Source organism: Falco punctatus, assembly GCF_963210335.1.
Source record: "Falco punctatus genome assembly, contig: scaffold_22, whole genome shotgun sequence".
In the NCBI taxonomy this organism is placed as follows: domain Eukaryota; kingdom Metazoa; phylum Chordata; class Aves; order Falconiformes; family Falconidae; genus Falco; species Falco punctatus.
The window spans coordinates 385,533-404,681 of NW_027660223.1; the positions used below are offsets into that span (position 1 = coordinate 385,533).

Sequence of the window (19,149 nt, forward strand, 5' to 3'; positions counted from 1 at the left end):
TGCTCCGAGCCGCAGGGGTCCGGTCCCGGGGTCTTGGCCCCAGTCTCGGTCCGAGCCATGGGGATAACTGTCCCTGTCCCAGTCCTGAGCTGCGGGGGTCTCGGTCCCGGGAGTCCCAGTCCCGGTCCCTGGTCCGAGCCGTGGGGTTTCCGGTCCCGGGAGTCTCGGTCCCTGTCCCAGTCCCTAGCCGTGAGCATCACGGTCCAGGGGGTCCCGGTCCAGGTCTCGAGTCGCAGGTGTCCCGGTCCCGAGCTGCGGGAGTCCCGGTCCCCGGGGTCCCGGTCTGTCTGAGCTGCAGCAACTAGCGAACTAGTTGTCCGATACAACAATTGAAGGGAAAGTCTCGCGCTTCCCCTGTTCCAGCCTGGTAGTCCTGCTACTTCTTTTGTGTGGTGAGCATAAGGACCGTTCAGCTGACGGGAATTGACTGAAATAAGGACTGGTTGAGCTGACCAAATAGTGAGTTTCCCCTAGAAAAAGACCATTCCTATAGTCATACAGCAAACACCCTAAAAATCATTCTTCTTGTTTAAGTTGTATAAGAAAAAAAAAAAAAAAAAAATATTTAAAGAACTGTATAGATCTGCGCTGGAAAACCCAGGACATCTACTAACAGGTAGTACAGTAGAACTCCTTCTTACTGATCAAAACAATCCATCCAAGACACAAGCTGAGGAAAAACTTCTGCTGTTTTTGACTCGGTTACTGTACTCTGTCAGCAGCGCATTGCTGGAGACAGAAGAGAAGAATTAGGGTCTTCTGGAAGAATACAGTGTCCAAAAGAAATGCAAACCCAGCATCACTAAATTTGTACCCCAATCTAGAACGTTAACTGTTTCCTAAGCAGCATCAAAACAGGTTTGCAAATGCATGAAATTTATAACTATTGCATGTATTGTTGTGATGACGCAATGAAAATAAAAGGCATACCCAGTGACTAATGTTCACTCTGATTGAATACTTATTCCCATTGAATTTTAAACTCACTGGGTGAAAAACTTGCTCAACAACTTTTTTTTTTTCCTGGAAAGGATCCCTTTAGCAAGTGTTGTGACCACTTCTTAAATGGTTTTCAGTTCATCGGTCCCCCTAAAGAATTCTCCAGTTAAGCTCATTCTATTATGCACGTGTGAAATATTTTTTTCTTATTAGCCTGAGGTTTTCTTTTAACCTGAACGTAGATAGCTTAAATTGATATCACCTAGGCTCTTTGATATTTATGATACTCTTTTCCAATAGCCACGATGTTTTGTTTGCCTCTCAGATGGGAAAAGTGTGTGCTTGTAGAATGGTAGTGCATTTTTGTCCGTGGGGCACAAAAACAAGGGCTTATTGGAACCCTGCAGTTATGGGTCTGAACGTTAAAGCTTGATCTAAAAAAAAAAAAAAAAAAAAAAAAAAAAGAGTTAATAGAATAGTGATTTGAATTTAAAAAAAAAGCGAAAAGGGGGTGGGGGGGAGACACGGACACGACAGACACCAGAATACAGTAATATTATCCAGAAATCCTGCGTCTTTGCATCTCACGTACATTCTCATTGTTTCTTCACTCCTTTCCTGTTTGCATAGGTGAAATGGACCAGCACTTCATCGGGCAAGTTGTTTCTCTTCCCTTCCTCCTGAAGGGGAGGCAACTCCCTGGTACTCTTGGACTTCTTTGTTTCAGCAATACCTTGATGGAGCAGATAGAGATAAGGAGCATTAGATGCAGGAGCTGGAGCAGTATCAGAAAACTGAAGCCTATAAAGTCTTTAGCAGGAAAGCACAGGACAGACAAAAAGGCAAATCACACAGACAAGGTATTGAATGGGACAAAAAGATGGGCCTGGAACAACACAAGATTCCCAGCTGGTTGTGCAGACTGACGCTCGTTTACAGCCTTTGATGTAAAGGCTTGTTAAAACGTGGATGCTCATTTCAGGGAGCTCATCTGTGGGTGTGAAATAGAACATTTTTCTTCCGGCAAATCCTAGTTTCATAAATAGGACATACAGCAACCTACACCAGAAATAATAATTGTCATTATTTTGTCACAGCAGTGACCAAACCATTGTTAATTGTTCTCCATTGTTCTGGTATTGCTTGTTAAAGAAAATGTGTTTTGAATTCAGAAATTTAAAGTGCTAAAGCAGCTAAAGTGGCAGAACCAGGCCCTGTCCCTAGTGTAGCCCTAATCCAAGCCTGGTTTAACACCCAGTCCAGTTGATCAGTGGGAGAACAGAGAAACAACAGATGATCAACTGTGCACAAAGGTGCTCGCAGAAACACAGGTGTTTTGAGAAAAAAAATCAGTATATGTGAATAGGAATTGCTTGTTCAAAGACTAAGTGTGCTTGAAGGAGCGTGTGAGTTAAAGCAGGCAGAAAGATCACGATCCAAGGAGGAGCTTGGAACCGAGGCAGAGACTGGAAGCAAATAGATGAATCAACAGGGACAGGGTCAGGTGATGGATTTGCAGAACGGACAAGACCAAAGGAAACTTCTAAAAACCTTGGGCATTGACAAAATAATGATTTGATAAGTGTGTATAAGCTGTGCTGTATCCCTTTGCTCTCTGCCACTCTCTGGGGCGGTGGCCCAGCTCTGAGTGGCGATTAAAGCAAACCTAGTGGTACCCACGTCTGTGTAAATTTCTCCCGTAACACTATATGTGAAGCATATGATGAAGTGCTGGTAATCCACCGGTGTTGTGACTGTTGACTGATGTCCCATGTTAGAATAAATACAAGTACAATGGCTAACAGGCCTCACATGCATGAAGAACATGAGAACGGTGGTGCTGGGTCAATGGGTCTGTGCTTTTCTCTAGTGCTCTCCTTGCTACCACCTCGCACTCAGCTGGCATGTTCACGGGCACAGCCAGGACCAGCCCAGCCTCTTGTTTTCCAGGGAGCCGATCACCACACATATGGGAAACAGACAGTAGACAAGACGTAGTTCTTCATCTTCTTTCCATTGTTTTGCTAGAGAACCTAAAGTTTGATATACCTTATTTTGTTCATATTTACATTGGCACTTCAGTGGGTCCAGACTAAATGGCAACTCTCTACCTGACTGCTGCAAAAATTGGTTTGAGCCCTCGGTTAGTAACCAGCCGCTGGTTAACTTTGTCTTTGAAATACAGCAACCTATGGTGGAATAGGAAACTGAGACAGGGACATTGGTTGTATTTACTCCAAGGAGGTGGAAAAATTTCTAGGGAAATTTTTTAATAGCGTTAGCATAAAAATCCTGTACGTGGCACATGAGCGACTGCTCTAGGCAAATGGCTTTTTAGAATTAGAAGCCATCCCTGCCTTAAGTGACACATTTAGAAAAATGTGTCACTATGTGAATAATAAGCTCACACAGCAAAGCTGCAGCTACCTGATAGCACAGTATTTTTCCTGGTTTGGAGGATTTTTTTATTCATCTAAAACTTTCCAACGGTCGTCACTGCTAGTTTACTCCCTGTATGACAAATAAGTAGTAAATGAAGGTGTTTTCATACAATGGAACAATCTGCGTGTTTGCATATTTTTAACAGCTGTTGCAAAGATGTACTTGAAACCCTGAAGAGCTTTTGCTTTTTATACTACTGAAAACCACGCTACACAGCTTTTTGCAAATTTCCAGTTTGGAGAATTGCAGAGTAATTGTTCATTTGTTTCCATGAAAGAAAAAAACCCCAACACATCTTCCTTTAGAGGCAATATTTTGCTGCAGATTTTAGATCTATCTTTTCTATTTCATCTACCTCTTCTCCAGCCCAGAAAGGTCTACTTCTTTAGAAATTCTTTTCGTTTGATATGTCAGAACATCTCTGTGTATTAGTGAAAAAGGAACTGGACCTGCCCTTTGTCTCACTAAATTCTCATTTTCATAATACATGCAGTTTTCCTTTACTTATTAAAGAAAATTACCAAATCCCATAGAGCTGCCTGGGATCATGGATCAATCTGAATATGCGTGGCTCAGCATTACTTTTTGCAACTGATCTAAAATTCTGTGCCAAATTCTATCATAACCCAGGAATGGAAATAATAGGGATGACGTACTTTGCATATCTTCTCTGCAGGTTGTTATGACCCACTGCAAGTAAATAAGAAAAAAATACAGGTAGTGGACATTTCTGAATAAACCTCTGACATCTGAAGAAGTCATTTTAATATCAGATTTATTCTCACCATACTTTCTGCATGGAAGACCAGAAGAATCTATGCTTTTAATACAATTTGTGCAGGAAAGCATTGGCAAACACACTAGAGTACTTGTAATGTTTGTTCCTACATCAAACATGCCGAGGTGAGGCTTAAAAGCCCACCAGTGAATTCACATCTGCCGCAGTGCTGTTAGTAAAAGCTGTAATTATCCGTATTTTTTTGAGAATGCTTAAAATGAAAACACAACCTAACTTTCAGTTATACAACTGTGTAGCACAGCAAAGACGTTATCATCTAATTTTTTCATTATAAGATGTGGGTGCATAACCAGGAAGAACACTAACAGTTATTTCTCAGTAAACCTTTACAGCATAAAACCATTTAGTGGGGCAGTGCAAATCAGAACATACTCTGACTTTAACATGAAAGAACACTTCTGCTGTATAGGTAGACAAAAAAATGGACTTAGTGGGATATTTTCATTCTCACAGTGCTGTTTCCTCTCCTTCCGTTGTCAGTAACCTAGCTACCCAGTGATTTTTGTGGGACATTAGGGTTAACATAGATGTTAGGTTAGCTTTAGATGCTTTACATATTAGAGATGCATTCCTCGTGATTCTGCTCCACGCACAAGAAAAAGCCCGGTTTGCCTTTGCCTGGAGTGGGACTCAGTATGTTTTCAGACAGTTTTCTGCAAGGATACAAACACTGCCCCACTATCGCTCACAATGCTCTGGCCACAGTCTTAGCACAGATCACCATTCCCCCTGGCCCCACAGTGTATCGATACATTGATGGCATCCTCAGCGGGGCAGAAGGGCCAGAAAGCATTACAGGTGCAATGAAAACCGTTTGGGCAACACTAATCAAGTTGGGACTGGAAGTCCCAGAGTCAAAGTGCCAAGGGCCAGCACGAGAAGTTAAATTCCAAGGAGTCTGGTGGGTTGCAGGAGCTGCCTCTCTTCCACCAGACTCACTGGAAAAGAAAGAATCTGGGCACAATCCATCCAGTACGCTGGAACTACAACAAGTTCAAGGGACTGTGAAGTCCTGGCGTAACCATAGTCCTGCCTTTTCTGTCATCGCTCGTCCCTGGTAGAATTTGTTATAAAAGGGAAAATCATGGCAGTGGACATCTCATCAGCTCTGTGGTACCGTCAAGTTCCCCTTCCTGCAGGAGCATAACAGAGCCTGGCCGCGGGGTCTCCACTCCGCTCCAGCCCCCGTTACTCCTGTCAGCACGTGCTGAGGTTGCAGGCTGCATTGCTTAGGGAGCCGTGGCAACACACATTTAGGATGGTGAATGCCGGCCATCCTGAAAGCGACAGCTGTCTTTTACCCTAAAAAGCTTCCTGTAATACTATGCTTCTCTGAGGTCCCAGTTTTCTCGAATTGCCCCCACTCCAAAGCAATTTCCCCACAGGGTCCCTAAGCAAGGCAGCAGAGGAGTGGCTCTCTCAAACTCCCTCCCAGCCCTGCCCTGGCTGAAAGAAGGCAGAAAGAAGCCTTCAAATGAGGAAAGTTCTGGCTGCAAGAGAATACAAGCTGACCAGGTCTTGGGATCCACTGACATCAACAGAAATTTAGGTGAAAACTCCCCTTTGACATGGAACTCAACTCCCAAACTGAAAAACAGTTGAGATGGGAAACTATGGTGGGGGTGGGAAATCAGCGCTGAGGGCAGGAAAGCATCAGCAGGATGGGAAACCATTGAGATGGGAAGTTGTTCTGTCATGAAAAGTCAAACTGTCACAACGCTGGCTGACCCAGGTGCTGGCGGAATGATCGCCATGGAGATGGAACCCCAGAACACTGTGTGCCCCAACAAACGCCACGCTGGCCAACTGCCACGGCATAGAGCAGCACGCTCCTCGTGGTGCTCCTGCCCTCTGGGTAACCCCCAACCAGCTCTGCCAGCCAGCATCTCACCCTATCACCCCCCTTCACTTCTGCCAACAGAGAGGTTCCCCCTCCAGCTGCCGACGACATCAGAGGTGCCCGGCACAAGCTTCACCACACTGACCATGCCGCCACTGGTCACTGCTGGTGTGCTGCCCTCTGTCCCGGGGCTGCTGATCACCATTCGGCCTTCCCAGCTCCACACTGTCACCCATCAGCCCGCCCAGGCAACCTGGCAGGGGGTGCAGGGGCCCCTGGGGGACTCGGGGCAGGTTGTGCAGCTGCCACACGTGCTGCAGCTCCCCAGCACTGTGCGGCTGCCCCCTCTGCCTGCTCCTTGTCCCCCTGCCTATGGCCAGGGACAGCAAGTGGTGATGGGGACACTTGTGCCCCACCAGCCAGTGGGGCTGGGACCATGGGACGTGGGCCAGGGGCAGCCCCTCTACCCTACGCGCTGCACATCCCTGCCCATGCTGGGCCCCTGCCACCCCAACACCCTGCAGCTCAGCACTGCGTGCAGGTCCCCCCTGTGCTCTGCACTCATCCTGGCAGTGCCCAGAAGCTGTTGGAGGCCTTTAACAACGACGTGGTGGCCAGTGAGGATGGCATCCCTGCTGCCACCCCCTTCCAGCCTGGCCTGGATATGCTCTCTGGCAGAAGCAGGACCAAGCACCAAGGTGAGGTCTGCAGGGTGGCAGAGCCCATAGGGGTGACCTGCACCAAGGAAGGCTTGCATCACCCTGGGGGTGGCTTGGCTTCGTTTGCTTTTTCAGAAGTGGTGACCACCCTGGCAAGCCCGGAGAACCTCCTGGACCTGCCCGAGCTGGGGCCAGATGCCTTCAACAAGGCCTTTCCTGAGCTGGCAGAGGACAATCTGCAGTTTCAGGATGAGCATTCGGCCACCATGGACAGCAGTGACCCGCTCGCCTGGCTCGACAGCATCCTGGAGCTCTCTGAAGTTCTCAGCGGCTCCTGCTTGACCAACCTCCTCAACAAGCTCCCGGAGCTCTCAAAGTACGTGGCAAAGGGTGGCTGCTCTAAGGAGCAATCGCTGGCGGCAGGGCTGGGGGACAGCGAGGACACCAACCATGGTGTCCCTGATGTCCCTGTCTTGACCACCACCCTCAACAGGATCCCTGACCTCTTAGAGTGCATGATGGAGGGTGACTGTCCCAAGGACCAAGTGGTGGCCGCAATGCAGGAGGACACCAACCCCTCCTGGCAGAGGGTGGCAACATCCCCCTTGCTGGACGCCAAAGGCAAGCAGGGTGGGCTGGCAGCGGTCTTCCCCACCCAGCTGCCAGAGAGTCCCATGGAGCCCTCTCAGGAGGGTCCTATGGACACTTCAGAGGAGAGCCCCTTGAAGGGATGCCCAGAGGGTCCCCACAAGGGTCTCCCAGAGAGTCCTCAGCAGATCCTGCTGAAGAGTCCCCTGGCCAGCCCCCCGACTGCATCATCCGCCCTGCATGGCCAAACTGGTGGAGGAGGTGCTGCGGAGGCAGCTCCGGGTCATTTTGACCCGCTTGCCACCACCACCGGGCATCTCCTCCTGCCGGGTGTGCCCAGATCAGGCAAGGCTGCTGGCAAACAGGCCAAGCGCCCCACATTGGCTGACACCCTCAGGATGCCAGAGACGTCCCCACAGGGCAGCATGCCACCCAAGAAGAGGAAGAAGATGGTGGTGTGCCTGGTGGCAAAAAGCTCCAAAACCCTCTGGGAGGGGAAGCCACACAGGGATGCCACGGCGGTGGGCTGTAGCGGGGAGCAGGGGGGCAGCAGCAAGCAGAGGGCATCCAATAGTGACTATGTGCCCACCAAGCGAGCCAGAACCCTGAGGAACACCAGGAGACAAAGTGCTCCACACTGCCCCAGTCACCGTTGATATATTGATAAAGAAGGTGTGGAGCTGGAGCACAGATCCCTCTGACGTGTGACCTGCACCCACCCACTGCAACCCCAGCCCTCTACCAGATCTGTCTTTCTTCATTCATGAAAGGCTTGATGTTCCTTGCACAGTGCCTCTGCCTGCGGTCATTCACGCAGCGGGAGATGAGGGTTAATGCAGCCCCTGCCACATGCAGAGATCTGACCCTCCACCTTCCCCTCTGTCGAGCTGACACCTCCACCAAGCTGACCCACTCTCTAGAGTATTTACAAATGGAGGGACTCTCATCAAGGGAGGCAGCCTTGGCAGGGGTGATAAACAAAGACCAGGTAGTGGAAAGAGCACCGTTATCTAAATTGTGCAGGAAGAAGACTTCCAATGAGGAAAGTTCTGGCTGCAAGAGAACACAAGCTGATCAGGTCTTGGGATCCACTGACACCAACAGAAAATGAGTTTAAAATAGGACAAAGATAATTGTGGTAGTGGGAGATAGTGACCTCTAACTGAAATAGTTCTGCCCCAAAGAGGCCAAAATCCCGCTTGGGGAGCAGGCGTAGTCCGTAAAACACTTCAGCAGTGCTACTGAGGATGCGTACGCATTTGCATTAGAAGCCAGAAACCAGTCACCAAATCTGCGTATGACACATGACTATGCAACGTGTGGCGCTTTGAGAAAGGCCCCGAACCCCTTCTCAGTGTTCCAATTGGACCTAAAAACTTTGCATGTACTTTTTAATCGCTGCCTCCAAAGTGATTTCCCCACAGGGTCAGTAAGCAAGGGGGTGGCGGAGTGGCTCTCTCAGACCCCCTGCCAGCCCTGCCCTGGGTGCCGGTGCCTCCGGCCCTGCCTCAGCAGACGTTGCTGCGCTGATGGAGGGGCTCCCTCCCTCTCCACTGCATTTGCAAAGGGAATTGGCTGGCTCACCCTTTGCTGCCCACGCAGCCAGCCCTCACCTTTAGCTGCTGTCATTCCCAGGGGCGCCGGCTCTCTCCCAGCACCCTCACACCTTCTCCCTGCAACACTGCGAGAGAAGCATTCACCAGGCACACGGGTGCCGTCACTGCCCTGCGCAGCTGGGCACCTCCAGACTGGCACTGCCTGACTGCCTCCCTCACCAAGCACCTCCACCTCCACAGTCTCAAGCTCCATCCCTTTAGACGGAAAGGGGGTCACTTTACTGAGAAGTAACCGTCCCTCATGAGGAACAGTCTCTTCAGGAAGCAAAACACTTTAATTTAGAAACAAAGCTGGGGCATTTGGGGGGCCACCTCATCACTACTCCAAACAATGTGACCTTCGTGGAGAAAAACTGAAGAGCTAGACAGTTTCCAGAGGACAGCAAAACCTGACCTGCTGAGAGCTCAGGACAGTGCACCTCATGTTCTTCTTCACGCCTGGTGCACATTTGACAAGCTGCGAGATGATGGTAATTTACTTCCTTCAGAGAGGACAGCAAGACACTGTTGCCAAGTCAGCTTAGGTTTTTTGTTTTTTTTCTGGTTGGCCAAGCAAAGAAACAGAGGCAGTTTCGAAGTGCGCAGAAGCACAGCTGCAGACATAATTCCTGCTGTCACGCAGGCAGCAGGAGTGAACTTCATCCCTTTGGGTCCTTTTGAGAACACCAAGCACCCAGATTGTGCTGAAGGATGTTTTTTTACATAGGGGACCCTCAGAGAGAATCAGACATGTCCAGTTTTATTCCCTGGGAAAATGCCCTGACACCGTCCTGCCCCTCAGGTGGCGTAGGACAATTAAACGTATTAGTAAGCATGGGCTGATTCCTGGCCCACCATGATTCGAACAGCAGCCCACAAATCCCTCAACTAGTTTTGTTCTGCCTGTACTTACGACAGTTACATTGCTCTATGTTGTGGGGGAAAGCAGACCACACAGCTTGCCCCTTTGAGGTGCAGGGCTGCATTTCAAAGGACTACGACAAGCCCAGAAGAGCACAGCACAGTACGGCTTACGAATCAAGTCAGTATTGCATCACAAACCATAATGCATGTGTCTGTCCGAGAAAACGGGGTTTATGTAGGCACGTGGGAAGTGGGTCTCCTGCTCAAAACCCAGCAAATCCTGTTTCGAAAAGTTCATATACTGAAACGATAAGGCAACATACTTCTGGATTTCTCTCTAAATCCCCATGGAGATGTAATTCCCTCACTGCCATATGAAATGGTACAGCTTGAGGCACTTTTCATGTAAAGCCAAGAAAGCTCAACTCAGAAGGCAAAGATCCATAAGGGAACGGATCATCTGTAACTACAAGACACCTTCCCTCCCACTGAAACATAGCAACAGAGTTAAAAGCAGTTTTTAAATTCCAAGTGGAAACATTCAAAGTTTGAAAAGTACAGGACATTCTCTTCCTAGCACAAAATAATCAACTTTTTCCCACTTCTCTGCAAACCTTAACCCCAGTGCTTTGTATTTTTCTCGCTACAGCACAGAAAGCCAGTACCCACAGTTGCACAAGGACTTCCACTGCCAGTGTGCAAAGCATTGAGGAGTCTGGGCTCAGTCTTGGCAGTACAGGAGTGATCCACCTCAAATGCACTGCACAGCCTGCATCTGGAGTATCACAGGTCAATAGCTAATCACTGCTTTTCCTCCCAGTGACAATAAAAACAGCAAAAAATAAAATCTCCTTACTTCCACGGCTCTTCTTTACAGGCTAGAGGTTTATGGAAGCGATGACCCATTTCACCCAACATACAAGACACCTTTTGAACAATTTTCAGAGCTGTCCAAAACCCCCCAGATCTTACACAACAATCAGTCCAAAGAAAGTACAGAGGTCTCTGTGCTACTGGACACATGCAGGAACACTGGTGTTTACTGGACGCCTTTGTAAAGGGAAAAGGCATTACACCATAGTACCAGACCCTTGCCCAAAAGACTTTTCAAACCACCTGTTTGTTGACGCAGTCACTGCACTTCAACCCTTCCACCCATGACAACATCCTCTCAGGGGGCAGACTTGCCTGCTCTTGATCACAGAATCCGTCAGCAGAGTTCATATTGAACCAAGCTAAAAACCGGGCCCAATCTCTACGTTCACGCTTGGGATACACGGCTCCTATCACAGGGCACACACGGCGGTCCCACCTGAGTTATGTATCTGAAGTTGCATTTCCCATGGGTCAAATATTCCTCTTCAGATCTGCCTTGAAACTGAGGGCTCATGATCAGCGAGAGAAGAGAGTTCCTTGCCTCCTGTGCAGTCAGGTCACGTTCCCCTGCTAAAAGCAGCCTGCTCAGGCCTCCCATTTGTGTACAATCTGTTAAAAGAATAAAACCAAGTCTGAAGGTTATTCATTTGCTTCCTGAAACATCCTACCACTTGCAGCATCCAGCCCGCAGAAGACGACTTCTGACATAGCAACTTCTCCAAGCAACCTGCTATAAAAGGCAGGTCAACAGAATCACCAACAGCCAGGTCTGTACCCTCGGAGAGAGACTTTCAAAGCGCTTTGGAGGATTGCACTGGATCTGTGTGCTTTAGACCCCACTGCATGGATTTACTATTTCACTGGCAAAGGTTTTATGTACCACATGTGAACATCTTCAAAACACCTACTGTAATGATCTCATGCATAAACAGACACAATGATTCTCTAATATCACACAGGAAGAGCTCAATGGATGCTCCTACCAAGGCAGTGGCTCCCTTCTGTAGCCACTGAACAAGCAAAAGGATGGATCAGAATGACATTATCAAGCTCTGAAGCAAAATTTCTGTCTTCCTTTAGCTGTAATTTAGAGCTTCACTGAGTGCTGAAGAGTGTCAGCCTGACAGCTCTGAAGTGTGAAGCGCTTGATCCTCTGTGCCAGAACCGCACCGGCACTGGCCACACAAGCTGCCTGCGTACTCACAGGGTCAGGGTCAGGGTCAGGGTCCGGGTCAGGGTCTTTACTGCCCTGCCACCGTAACATAGAAGTGAGGAAAGTAAAATGGAGATAGAAGTGTTCTTTCTCCACATAGTTGATGCTGGCAGCTTCTTGCCTCCAGCATTCCTGCACCTCAGGAGCTTGGGAAATGACAACAAATGTGAAACTTCCTGATAATAATTTGCCTGACACACCACAGTGTAGCACTTTCGTATGCCCACACCACACTTCTGGCTCCCAGCTGCTCTCCTGTGCTTCCCTGTAGCTATCTGGGAGGCACCTTTTCCATCTCCTCAGATCTGGCCAGCTGAAGAACACCCAACTCATGGCTCTAACATTCTTCCCCTTCCTCTCAACATCTTCCTGGTGGTCTCAGCTTTCTGCCCTCCAGATTAGGGGTCTATCATAACAGGACAAGGATAGCACTGTTGGTTTTTTTTTTTTTTTTCTGTAAGGAAGCCAAATACTTAAAACTCTTTATTAAAATGTAAAAATTAAGAGGAAGGGAAAAGCCAAAATGACAGCCAAGTGGAAGTTTCATTTGGTGCTCAAACTACCTGAATACTTACGCTGCAGCTGCAGCCGAGAGCTGGCCCTTAGATGGCTGATCAGGATAAAGCCCCAAATCCTGCCACTAAGGTTTCAAATTACAAAATAACATCATCTAAGGGAAGGCAAAATGGATAAACACAAACATTGCCGTATGTTTACAGGACCTTCACAGCCCAATGGTTCTCTTATGGCACTGAGAACTTAGCAGTAGGAAGAATTACAAAGGTCAAGTGCTATTTATAAGCAATGTACCCTTAAATCAACACTAGTGACAGAAGAGCCAAGCACTTGACTTGCAGAACGGCAGATGATTCGTGACTTTCTCCACAGCTTCTACTACTGATGAAGCTTACAACCACCTCACCATTTGGGAACGACATCCGTTGCTAGTGTTGCTCTGGGTGGAAACTCAGCAGGTTGGCATGTTCATTCCTTCAGAGCCAGAAGGAATTTGTCATTACAGGAATTCTCATGCCACTGAACTGGCAGCAAGGTACACAAGCCTCTTAATCCCTTTTTATACTTTTACACTTGCGCCATAAAACCATTCCCCACTCTCCATCTCACCACCTCTCCAAGCAGAAAAGTCCCATCTGCCACACACTTGTCACAAACTACACAGGATAATGACACAGGTTTCAAATACATCAGAAAGTATCAAATCAGAAACTTTAAAACATAAAAGAAAATTAAAAAAAGGTGGCAGTGGGACATTATTTTCTACCTTGACTGTTAGGTTCACAAGCTGCTAGTAGTTAACATTAATGGCTCACTATTTCACGGTCATGATGGCAACAGTTCTGCAATGGGTGGATACCAGCGAGAGAATTCCTGCCTTGCACGAGTTCAGGTGCTCCACCTATACCTCTTCACAGATTTGAACTTTTTTTAATTTTTTTATTTAAATACTTATCAGGGTAGGATCTGCCTACCAAGACCAGATTTTAAGTGAAATTACATTATGCTCCTCTTGATTTAAATACAGCAAGATAGCTCCACTGCTACATTCAGCCACAAGAACGTAAACACCTCCAGCTTCATAGACACCCATACAATTTTTTTGTAAGGAACAAATGACTAAACATGGAACAACACTATGAGAAAGCAAAAGAATGCACACAATCAGCATTTCCCTATTTGGACCAAAAAAAGAAAATCTCTAACAGCAGATAGGTCTAAATTAAAAAACAGCCACATCCAGATCCCAAATGGGGGAGGGGTTATTGTATGCCACAGACCTGGACTTGACTGTTGAAGGAAATCACGCACTAAGGAAAATTTGAGTGGTTCTGCAGAAGTTTAACTAGAGCCTTGGCAACTTCACTTGGGACATGAAAGGTACGTGCGCTATAGTATCACCCACAATAAAGGAAACTAGCTCGTAGTTTGAGTTCAACACCACATCCGCAAACAAAATGAGGCTGCTACATTTGAGGAACACTGATGGAAACCTCACCTGCCATCCCAAAGTTATGCTACGGCATTTCTTCCCTTTCTGCCATTTTCCTCAGCCTTGGTACATCTTTTGCAGAATCTGAAGCAAGGGCTTCTTCCTGTTTCTAACAGTGAATGTCTGGGTATCGCATGTTGGTTTCTTGTGCGGCGCCAATAAGACCCAACACTTGCCTTCATAAATGCATCCGTACACTAGGGAAGAAAAGGAAAATTACCAGTCTCGACATTGTACTGCCCACAGGGCAACAGAGCGCCCCACTCGTAAGCGGATTTAAGACAGTAAATAACCCTCAAATATCTTGATAAACAAGCACAGTTTAATCACGTCCTTTTAAACTGACCACCGACACAATCTAACAAGAAGACACATTAAGGGAAGCAGAGCTGTAGTTAAAAAAGTGGGGCTTCTCTTTCCTCTCCTGAGGGTTTACCACCAAGAGCAGGCTCAAATTCTGAACCTGCAAACTGCTCCCCCACGCTTCTATGCTTACTCTGGGAAAGAAAGACAGCTGTTTGAATTCTTTTGCAGGTACAGTCTTTCTTTACTTTTGAGTTGGAATGAAATGAAAAGCTGCCATCAGTCCCACTCATGGCACAGAGACACACCTATGTTCCATGCACATGCCTGCACAGAAACGCACACGGAGGAAAACCATCCCTTGGGTCTCAAATACAGAAACAGCACTGAAAACCTTGACTTCTGAGAGTCCCTGCAGCGTTCTCCCAGGTCAATACACAGCACGTTTGTGGCAGGATCACCACTGCATGCGCGTCACTTGCTTTCATTTCCATCTTCATCTCTAACCTGGCACTTGCCACCTCCAGACTGCAGCATGCATAAAAGCAATTCTGTTTACTAGAAGCACAGCACCATGTGAACCTTCTGCATGAAGTCCGGTATTTAAAGAAATTGCTATAAAGAATAAAAAACTGCCGGCACCGCAGACCCACATACACGCTGTGTTTTCTGAACAGGGACGATATATGAAACCTGCAAACTAAGGACTGCAACGCCTCGCTCCTTGCCCCTCTTCTTTTGCCCTCAGGCTGGCGCAGGAGCTCCTTTCACCAGAGCAGGCACACCACAGACACAGTCTCACCGACGGGAAGGGTGGGGAGGGGATAAGGGCAGAGGGAGAAAGGAAAGACCCACAGAAGCAGCTTTGCCGCCCACTGCCAAAGTCACAGCCTGCTCATCCTGTCCCCTCGCCCTGTCTGTGCTGGTCTGTGCCTCTGTCCCCCTTCCCGCCCCTCCGCTCCTCTCCCTGTCCCTCTCTCCTGCTGCTGACCCTGCATCCCTCGGGCACCCCCCTGCCCCTCTGTCTCTGTCCCGCTCCAACCCTCTGCCTGCTCCTCCCCAGTCCCTGTCCTTTCTCCATCCCTGCCCAGCCCCTCCCGCTCCTCCTGCCCCTCTGGATGCCTCCTGTCCCTCTCCGGCCACCCCTCTGCCTTGACCCACCTCTCCCTGTTGCTCGGTGCCTCTCTCCCCCTCGTCCCTGCCCCACGGGGGCTCCAGGGCCTGGGCCTGTGCTCAAGCAGCCCAGGGCAGTGGCTGTGGGGCCTGCAGGGCCAGGGCTGGGGGGTGGTGTCCCCACAGGGCCCGACTGCAGGGCAGGGGCACCCCGGGGCCTTCTGGGAGGTGTGCCCCGGGGCATGCTGGGAGCTGTAGGCCTGGGGCCATCCCACAGCCATTTTGTTCCCAGGGCATGCTGGGAGCTGTAGGCCCGGGGCCATCCCACAGCCAGGTTGTTCCCGGGGCATGCTGGGAGCTGTAGGCCTGGGGCTGCTGGCAGCCAGGTTGTTCCCAGGGCATGCTGGGAGCTGTAGGCCCGGGGCTGCTGGCAGCCAGGTTGTTCCCAGGGCATGCTGGGAGCTGTAGGCCCGGGGCCATCCCACAGCCAGGTTGTTCCCGGGGCATGCTGGGAGCTGTAGGCCCGGGGCTACTGGCAGCCATGTTGTTCCCAGGGCATGCTGGGAGCTGTAGGCCCGGGGCTGCTGGCAGCCAGGTTGTTCCCAGGGCATGCTGGGAGCTGTAGGCCCGGGGCTGCCCCATGGCCATGTTGTTCCTAGGGCATGCTGGGAGCTGCCGTTGCCCACCCTCAGCCTCCTGGCAGCCGTGTTGGTCTGGGCAGCCACAGCCTGTGCTGGGGCTGTGTCCCAGCTGAGGGGGGCCTGTGGCTGGCCGTGGGGCAAGGGAGGCCTGTTGGGGCTCTTGCTGTATTGAATGATTATACTGAACTTTGAAGCAAGTGGAAAAATACTGAAGAAATAAGACGAGGTCACGATCAGAACCATGGAATGAAGAGGGAGGAACAAATTGCAGATGCTTGCACAAGACCAGGGCCAGCAGGACGCGATAAGAGGAGCTGGGAAACCGCAGAAAGGAGACCACGTGCCAGAATGAGCAGAAACAGAAATCTTGCCAATAAACAATTGTTAACCAATCATATTATTTTACGCTTGTAAGATAGCCAATCACATTATCGCACGTATATAGAATGCCTTATAAAAGTGTGCCTGGTTTGTACAATAAACGGATCAGATCTTGAACTCCATGAGTATTTGAATCTGACTCCCGCTCGCCCGAAATGCCCGCAGCATCTGGTGACCCCCGACGTGATCCGGTGAGGGTCGACAGGATCGGTCAAAAAGTCAGGAGGATTCATTAAGGATCGTGTTACAAGCTGCGGAGCCGGCGAGGATCCTGCTGCCAGCGGAGAGAGAGCTGGGCCCCCGAAGAAAGGCGGAACGTGCACGGCTGACTGGTGAGTCAGGATATTTAAGCAGGATGGGGATCACTGCATCAGCGGTGGAAAAAGCAATCGTAGACAGTTTGATGAAACTGGCAGAGAAAACTGAAACGCCAGTCTCACGGCAGGCAGTAATTGATCTGCTATGTTGGAGTCGCCGCCGTGGTTTCCTTGCTTCTACGCAAGATGTATATAATAATGAAACATGGAAGAAAGTGGGAGAGGACTTGTGGGAATCTGTGCAAGTCGGGACTAAGGGGGTAAAGACTTTGGCTCGTACGTATCGGGCTGTACGGGGTATGGTCGCGCAGTTACACGGCGAGGCACAAGTCGCTGCAGCTGTTAAAGCTGCAGTGCGGCCTCCCGGCGATCCTACCGCTCAGTCGGAGGAAGAGCCAGAGGGGCAACCTCCGTGTGAAAATCCCCCCGATTATACATCTAAAGCTTATCCAGTACTGACTATGGCTGAACGAATAGCGTGGGGATTAGATGATGAATTGCCACCCTGGTGTCCTGAAAAGGAACAAACGGCGAGCGGCAGACAGACATTAATACCGGCAACTGCTGGGATGGGAACGACACAGCCCACAGCACCACTAGAGGAGGAAATGGAGACTGAGCCTGAACCGTTTGGCAATCTGCCTCCTTTACCTCCCGAAAGTGGCAGTCTTTGTAGTAGTGATGAAGAGGCAGCACCGACGCCTTATTCGGCATTATGGAAAGAGCTGCGAGAGCAGGAAAAGAAGATGTCCGACCTACTACATCATATGGAGAGGCTCGACAAGGACTCTAAAAAGAAAGATGTTAAAAAGGCGTATAAAAGTGCCCATAAGGCTATAATTGAGGGGTTAGAGGCTCTGGGGGATAAAATTGAACAAGATGCGCGCGCGGTACCTATAGACCCTAATTTTGACCCCCAAAGGGGCTTGGTAGAGAATTGTAGCATAGAAGGGGATTTTTCATTTACCCCATTAGCTGCCCCTGTAGTGTTGTGTCAGGGTCAACCGACATGGGAACCCCTGGATTGGAAATTGGTGCAGGGTATTCAAAAAGCTATAATGCAGTATGGCCATAATAATAAATTAGTGAGAAATCAAGTAACAGCCTTAATTAAGTATACTGAGTTGGTGCCGGCCGACCTAAGAGCAGTTATGGAGCTTATCCTGTCTCCAACAACATTCATGCTTTGGTTAGCAAAGTGGCAGGAAAATTTAGAGTTGAAACTTGTAGATAACATTAATTTGCCACAAGGAGATCCTTTATGAGTAGCGCCGTTAGATGCCTTAATGGGTACAGGTCCTTATCGCGATGGAGCTGCACAAGCAGCATTACATACCAGGGTGTTACAACAATCGAAACAAGCTGGGTTAGCTTTCTTGGCGCTACCTCAATTGCATACGCCAACCTTACCATATACCAAAATCTTGCAGAAACCTAATGAATCTTTTTTTAGTTTTGTTGACAGGTTAAGAGAGGCCATTGATAATGCTCCTAATGTCACTCCAGATCTCAAAGTTATTTTGACTAAAGAAATCGCTGTACAAAATGCAAATGCCACTTGTAAACAACTTATAGCATCCTTACCCCCTGGGGCATCCATCACTCAAATGGTAGAGGCATGCACAAGGGCTCCTTTGGTTGAGAGATTTATTGAAACAAGGTCTGTCTATATTGTTGTTTGTTATTCTTTTGTTACTTTTGGTGCCTTGCCTTTTACAATGTTTCCAAAGCTGTGTGGAACGCAGTATTAATGCTGTATTTAAAAAGAAAGGGGGAGGTGTTGGGGCTCTTGCTGTATTGAATGATTATACTGAACTTTGAAGCAAGTGGAAAAATACTGAAGAAATAAGACGAGGTCACGACCAGAACAGTGGAATGAAGAGGGAGGAACAAATTGCAGGTGCTTGCACAAAACCAGGGCCAGCAGGATGCGATAAGAGGAGCTAGGAAACCGCAGAAAGGAGCCTACGTGCCAGAATGAGCAGAAACAGAAATCTTGCCAATAAACAATTGTTAACCAATCATATTATTTTACGCTTGTAAGATAGCCAATCATATTATCGCACGTTTATAGAGTGCCTTATAAAAGTGTACCTGGTTTGTACAATAAACGGATCAGATCTTGAACTCCATGAGTATTTGAATCTGACTCCCGCTCGCCCGAAATGCCCGCAGCAGAGGCCCTTAGGCCAGCGCAGGGATGTCTGCTGCCTGCTGGTTGCCTGGGGGTGCGGTGGGGAGGCTCCAACCCCCCGGTGTGCCAGGCCCCTGGGGCAGCTGGAGTCAGGCCCGGCCGGGGCAGCCCTGGGGGTGAGCCGAGAGCTAAGGAGGGAAAGAGGTGCCGGCAGGTGTCCTGGGCACAGGCACCAGGCACCCCGACTCGCAGAGCCCCCTGCAGCCGCCCCGGCGTTCGTAGTTCCTGCAGGAATAGGGCTAGCGTGTTTTGCTGCTGACTCCGGCAGGGCCCTGGCTACACCTGCCCTGCTGAGGGACTGGCAATATGCAGCTGCCTGGGAGAGTCACCAGCTGGAGTATGAGTGCTCAAGCCTTGTTTCCCTTGCTGGAAAACAC

At 49.0% G+C, this 19,149-nt stretch overlaps 2 long non-coding RNA genes across 2 annotated transcripts in view; both read right to left on the bottom strand.

Annotated features, from left to right (window-relative positions):
* LOC308057551 overlaps positions 1 to 19,149 on the bottom strand; it is a 332,648-nt gene that overhangs the window by 127,634 nt on the left and 185,865 nt on the right. The gene's annotated exons all lie outside the window — the stretch shown is intronic.
* On the bottom strand, positions 10,813 to 15,461 carry LOC308057550. The gene is made up of 3 exons (XR_013925330.1): positions 15,288 to 15,461; positions 13,830 to 14,020; positions 10,813 to 11,211 (listed from the first exon to the last, which is right to left on the bottom strand). It is a non-coding gene; the product is annotated as an uncharacterized lncRNA (long non-coding RNA).